Below are 7,088 nucleotides of genomic sequence, written 5' to 3' on the forward strand. Positions count from 1 at the left end.
TGTTTTCATCTTGTAGACAAAACAGCTGAGAGAGTTGCCGATTTTCTTCTCTTTCACTGGATTTGGATATGTGCCTCCAGTCCTGAGACATGTATTTCTATCTTGTGGACATTGAGTATCTGTTTTTGCAGCATATGTCGATCTTTTATTCAAGTGCCAGGCTACAAATGCCAAAGCACCGTACCCCCCATTTTATCATCTTTTACTTTGTTAAAATCATTGACTAAAGTTTTAATGACAGATCGAGGGACTTTAGACCGTCGATGACATATTGAGAGGGTATCATCCTCTTTACTCTTTTTAAACCCGGTACCTTCTCATAACATGACATCACCCAGGACAGTCTTTACTTGTAAAAGCGTTCTATGCTAGCAAAGGGTCAATCTAGAATCTTTAGCGCAATAAAACCAGAAAAGACCTTTTCTGGTCTTATCATCTAATTTTCTTGAACACTTAGCGAATCGAGAATAGTTTCGACATTCTCAACACTACTGAAAGATTCTTTATCTTTAAAGAACTTCGCAGAATGAGTCTCAAATTTACTTCCTTGACTACTTTGATCTTCGTCTATTCTAGACTCGATCAAAGTGGGGGCTAAATGTAGACACCTACTTTTGGCCTCCTGACCCGACGGGAAGTGGGATGATGTTACAAAAACTCGTTCTTTGCTAGATCAAAGTTGAAGTGTTTATGGACTCTGAAATGCATTATGAAGTAAGTTAAAACCCGCATTTGAGACCAAATTATCTTAGAGCCTAGTCCGATTACTAATTAGGCCTAAAGCGTGTTCATACATGTTTAACCTTTATTAATAACGGACCTAAATGCGTCAAATGCAATGATTGGATCCAATGGATCTTACATTGTTGAAAACCGAGCCAACCAAAACATTTAAACATCCAATATCCTTTCAAGGCCTATACAGATGGATAGACCTTTCAAAGAGATTTCCAACAGTATATTATAAGCCCAATTCCGAGTGAAAACGAAGAAGTTATCATCAAAATACTAAACTGGGCCCTAAAACCGACACCCTTGCACTCAAACAGCCATATCTTTTGATCCATAACAGACTTTAACCTAATTCTAACGGCATTGGAAATTAGACATTAAGAGCTTTCCAATGATATCTTATTTTCCTTAATCCGACTTTGCAATCAAAAGTTATGGAAGTTTTAAAAACGCATTTTCGTATAAGACAAACCGGACCCCGCGCAACTCTCAAAGTTGCGCATGCCTGCTGCGTGCTAATCTTAGAGTTGCGCTCGGCACTCCAGCCCGACTCTGAGAGTTGCACGCACCACCTGACGTCGCGGCTCTAAAACCCTAAACCCAGATTCCTCCGCCTATAAATAGGGGTCTTCGCTTAGACCTAAACACAACAGAAAATTCAGAAATAAAAACCCTAAATTCTGAAATCCTTAATCTCTCAAACCCTCTTACTATCATACTACTTTTCCCTTCTTTTCCCAACTACTCTTCAACCTTAATCCATTATTTTTGAAGTGCTTAGAGGTACGAAGAAGGGGGAAAGTCCATAAACGCTAAAAATGAAGATCTAGCAACAAAGGAGAATAGTAGGTTTCCTGAGCACTTAGTTAAATCACTTTTCCTTTCTTGATCATTTTAAAATGGCTTTTAATTAATTAATTTCATATAGTATTCTTGCGTTAATTAAAGACTAGAATTGGAATAATTAGTTGTTGTTTTATAACTTAAATCAAGGCGAATATTTTTTATTTCTTATTCTTTTCACGAATTTGAATAACAAAGAATAACGACATTCGTTGCAATGTAATATTTATGATTAATGCGTGTAAATAAAATCAAATAACTTAGTTTTTTTGGAATCGCGTTGTATATATTATTTGGTAATGAAATTGTGAAAAAGGAAGAGCTAATAGAGGCCGCACTAGGGGTAGGATGGCGATTCCCCTAAAAAAGGAACGTTATCTTAATACCCTCGCTCCCGAACTCATTTCTGGTTTAATAGGCCAATTTGGGCATGTGTAAACTTATGATTCATGTCAATTATCCCTTGAACACTACTTGGGAGAAAGGTATGAACGAGGTCTATGAGTTTTCCTAAAACTTATTGGCGACTCTCTATTAGTTTCTTACAAAAAAGCGTAATGATAGAATCAATTCTAATTCAAGGTCTCTCAAACAGTCAGGAATTCAAATCCTTACACACTTTAAAAAAGTGTAAAGTCCTAGGTTTTTAAAGGACCATGGGCATAGAGGAAGTGGGATCCCCAACGACGGGCTACCATCCTTACAATGGTAAATTTATGACTGAATATTAGTTAATGATCATTCTAATACACAACACATACAAAGTAGTGAAATGCTTTAATTTCATAATATTTACAAGATAATTAAGTAGTGAATGCTTCCGGGATACTTATTCTTGCTTATTTAGGTTGTTTGTTGAATGGTTTTATTTGAGTAAATACAAGTTTATCTTCATGAAAAAACAAATTGTGTTTATCATGAGGGTATGATTGTCAAATTATATACTTAAGTTTGGGTAGTCTTGTAATTTCAAGAATATCAGAAGTTAACGGTGTTAACTTTGTGAAGAACAACGTTAATGAAGGGAAAGCTTCAAGAAAAATTTCAGAAGTTTCAATGGAAAAAGTAAAGCTCAAAATTAGCTTCAATGGAGGAACTGTTGTTGTGTATTGAAAAAACGTTGAGTGAGTCTAATTGTTGTTGATTGTAGAAAATGAATCAAAGTAATTTATTCATTATTAACGTAATTAGTAATAAAAGTTGGATTGATTTATAAGAGTTTTATTGGTTTACGTGTAAGATATACTTGATACAGTGTCTTACAATTGACATTGTAAATTTTTTTATTAGGTGCTTCTCTCTCCTACAAGTCTCCTAAAAATTTCATTACCACTCTCTCTTACTTGCTATTGTTCATTCACAAATTCAGTTTTCCTCATGAGCAAAAAACTAAAATCTTCATTCTTGTGATGCCCATTAGACCGATTTTCCTCATGAGGAAAAAAATGATTATTGTTGGCATTGCTCTAAGCATCTTATTAGATAGTGATATTTATCTTGGTCTATAGTAGTAGGGCCTAATGTAATAAGTTTACATTTCGGCCTACATTGGATGTCCATAGTAGGAATCTCCAACAATGATCATATTTTACAAATGGGCTTTAAGGCTATAAACTTTAGGATGACTCATAAACTTTAAATGGCTATTTTATGTTATAAACAATATTGTAAGATTTATTCTTTGACAAAGTATGAGTACAAAAACTTGCATTTCAGCATTTGTCTCATAGTACAGATGGATAATTTTAAATTTTAGGCAAACTGGCTCTAATTTAAATTCAATCATGACAAATCCATCAATTGTGTGAAATGTTTTGCATCTATATGTGGCTTTGTTTAAAAATAAAAAATAAATAGAATTTAAAAGACAAAAATTGAAGTTATAATTTCTTACATTGTTACATGTTTCCAACAATACATTACGTTAACCATTTGAATAATAATAATAATAAATTTAATAACATTTACTTGTGTTAACTTGATTGTCAAATCTCAGTTATCTTATAGATTATTGTAATCATTAGGGTCTTGGAACCATGTGTGGGAGAGAGAAATAATCAAAGTTGAGGCAAGGAACATCCTAATGGGTTTTAATCTAAATACTAAACGTGTTACGATGTGGAGGAAATTAGTAAGCAAATACTACGAAGTACTATTTTCTCAACATTCCACTCCCCCTTCTTTTAATGCTCCAAATTTAAAGGTCTTGTTGTTTGTGTAACCTATTATAACACAAGGTCCCTTAAATTCACAGAATTTGTGGAAGTCAATTACATTAAATCCATCAATGTTTGTTCTGTAACAGCATTTCAGTTCTCTTTCTGCCAGTCAATATTTAATTTTCCAACCTCAGCAGTATAAACATTCAACCATTGGTTAAATCATAAGCATCTTTAAAAAGTGTACTGTTCGCCTACAGACTTATGTTATCATTAATTTACCCTTTTATGGGTGAATACTTATGTATCTCCTCTAATCAATTGACGAAAAGTTTGTGGCAGGGTAATCAACACAATGAATCTGTACCATTCGTATTAAGAAACAAATTATGCATCACCATGTCGCCACAAATTCTAATTGCAAAGTCTAAAAAAGTATGAATTCTAAATTCTGGAAACTAACCCAGAAAAGTATATACTTTAAGTATGTAGCTGTATTTGTACAAATACAAACTACCCAGAAGTAACGTGTGATATAAAATTATGCAAACCCACAAAATGTGAATTATTCAAAAATTCGGGATTCGCAACTGTTGAAATCACCGAAACAGGATCATACCACCAAAAAAAAAAACTGACTGGTTTGTTAAAAATTCCACAAACTGCATTCTTCTTGAAGGGATTTTAGTTAAATCACTTGGAGATGGACAAAAAGCTCTTTCCAAAGGAACCATGATTTGTGTAGATGATATAAATACGATTATCCAAATACCATACAAAAAACAGATATAATATGAGAATAGCATGTAAAGAACCAAGAAATATCTCTAGAAAGAGAAAAACAAGATAGCTACATTATAAAGTAAAAACACCCCATCAAACAAAATAATCATAGGAACACATTGATCAACTCACCTTAACAAATCATCAAAAGGTATTAAAGATTTAATCTTTCACCAAAATTTCATACAAAATCAAAAGATTGGATTACAAATGAGAGAATTATACTTGAGCAAAGCAAATTAGTAAATCAATTATAGATATGGGGAGTTTTAGACTTCTGTATTAGTGTATAAAAGTAGAGCTCAAAATTAGCTTCAATTGTTTGTGCATCAAAGTAACTATTGTGCTTTTCCTAGTATAATTGATTTATGCTCCACGATTATTTGTGGAGAAGGTTGAATTTCAAATCAGATGAATTGTTCTATTTACATTTCTTGGCAACCATGAGTCCACCATGAGAAGATTAGGATAATAATCATAGCTAACGACATTAAGAATGGAACAATAAGTCACCTATAACTTATATTTTTTTTAATCACCAATTATCAATTTTACTGCATTCAAACAACAATAACAGCATAAATAAACAAATTTCAATAGTCAAATGGAGTAAAATTAGACTATACCAATTTCTTCCTGTAGCTGGTCATGCTCTTTTCATAATCAGACATCCTCTTCTCTGCTGTATGGATGTAAGGAACCTTCTTCTGTAATCAATTACAAACAATAATTAGTTCAGTAATTTCGAATCACATACAAAAGTAAACCAACCAAGATGAAACTTACAGCACCAGTCAATGATTTTCACTTCTCCCCACCAGCTTTCCCAACCTAAACATAAAATCAAATATTATCAAATGACAAACCAATAAAATCAAATAGTTCAAAAGGCAAATTGTAATTTCAAGACTCACATCAGCAACAGATTTGTTGTTGGGGTGCTTCTGTTTGTATGTCACTCTACTCCTCCCTATGATTCAGAGTCGATTAACACCACAAGCTTTCCCAACCTATACATAAAATCAAATTCCATCAAATGACAAACCAATAAAATCAAATAGTTCAAAAGGTAGATTGTAATTTCGAGACTCACAGCAGCCACAGATTTGTTGTTAGGGTGCTTCTGCTTGTATGTCACTCTAAAATCCTCCCTATAATTCACTGTCAACAAGTCAAATATCAAGCAAACATGGCATATTACTAGAATCAAACAACTGAATAACCGAAAAATGAGCGAAAATTAGAGTTATACATGAAAACAAAAAGGTAAGTGCCTTCTTTGGCTTGTTAGGGTCCTTTGTTGGCTTCCTCTTCTTAGCCACGACTCCTTTCTTCACAGAAAGCCTACAAAATAAAGTAAAAACTCGATCAATCGCTTTAGTCGAGTAAACAAACAATATAACAGACGCATTACCTGAAGATCTCAGATCTGGAAAGCAAGAAATGCCAAAAAATGTACATAACCTCCAATCTCCAGGTTAATAACCAACACAATCACGCTCAAAATTATAAACATAAAACAAAACAAATTCGACGCACATCTGAATATCAATAAATCTACGTAAACGTCATAATAAAACCTCATGCAAAGTATGCTAAAAAATTATATAAAACTCTACGTTTCTTTATTTCACACACCAAATAAATTCTATCAAGCAACAGAACTTTACTTAGCACCATCTATCATGTCAGGTTCATGCTAACATCTTCAATATTATGATTAATCAATCAAACTATATAAGACTCACTACTAGAAAAAAGACTTATGGCAACGGCAATAATCTGTTACCATATGTTCTATTAATGTTGCCATATGCCTATAGCAGCGGATTATAAACTGTTACCAATAGGTGCCGTTGCTAAAACTCTTTAGCAGCAGCTTTCATGCATTAGGCAACATTTATTGTAAACTGTTGCTACAAATAATTATGTTAGCGCTTTTCTTAGGTAGCACTTTCTAACTTAGCCAACACTTATTCAACAACTTTAGGCAACATTTTCAAATTTAAAGCAACAATTTTCGCTAATTTTAAGCAACACTTATTAGCTTGATACTAGTTGATGTTTAAAATTAAGGCAACACTTTATTTTGTTTATGGCAATGCTTCCAATTGAAACTAAGTCGACACTTTTAAACCTGCTAATGGCAACGATTTTAATTGGCTTTAAAGAAATAGATTTGATAATAATGCATTTAATAATAATTAACTTGCTTAAAGAGCATATGATCAATAAACTTACGCTTTGAAATAAGTTCTCCAAAAAAAGTTATACATAGTTAATTCAAATTAATTCTAAATGATAAGCTAAATATTTATTACAACCAGCAAAAACATTCAATCTAAAATTTTCATACATTAAACTAATTAAAATTCTAAAACCAAATTCTAAAAATTTATCTTCAAAAATCATTCTCTTATTTTTTGCTCAAAGTCCAATAGATCTTTAGATGGTTGATGGAGCACTTCATACTTGGATATATAGTCTCCTGCAATAATAATAATAATAATAATAATAATAATAATAATAATAATAATAATAATAATAATAATAATAATAATAATAATAATA

The 7,088-nt window shown here is 32.4% G+C and overlaps 1 long non-coding RNA gene across 1 annotated transcript; it reads right to left on the reverse strand.

Moving 5' to 3' along the window:
- Positions 1 to 3,648: 3,648 nt before the first annotated feature.
- Positions 3,649 to 6,210, reverse strand: LOC110733929. Its single transcript, XR_002513718.1, has 5 exons — positions 5,770 to 6,210; positions 5,611 to 5,668; positions 5,432 to 5,527; positions 5,304 to 5,348; positions 3,649 to 5,224 (listed from the first exon to the last, which is right to left on the reverse strand). It is a non-coding gene; the product is annotated as an uncharacterized LOC110733929 (long non-coding RNA).
- Between the last annotated feature and the right edge of the window lie 878 nt (positions 6,211 to 7,088).

This window comes from Chenopodium quinoa, unplaced genomic scaffold (assembly GCF_001683475.1).
Source record: "Chenopodium quinoa cultivar QQ74 unplaced genomic scaffold, ASM168347v1, whole genome shotgun sequence".
NCBI lineage: Eukaryota > Viridiplantae > Streptophyta > Magnoliopsida > Caryophyllales > Amaranthaceae > Chenopodium > Chenopodium quinoa.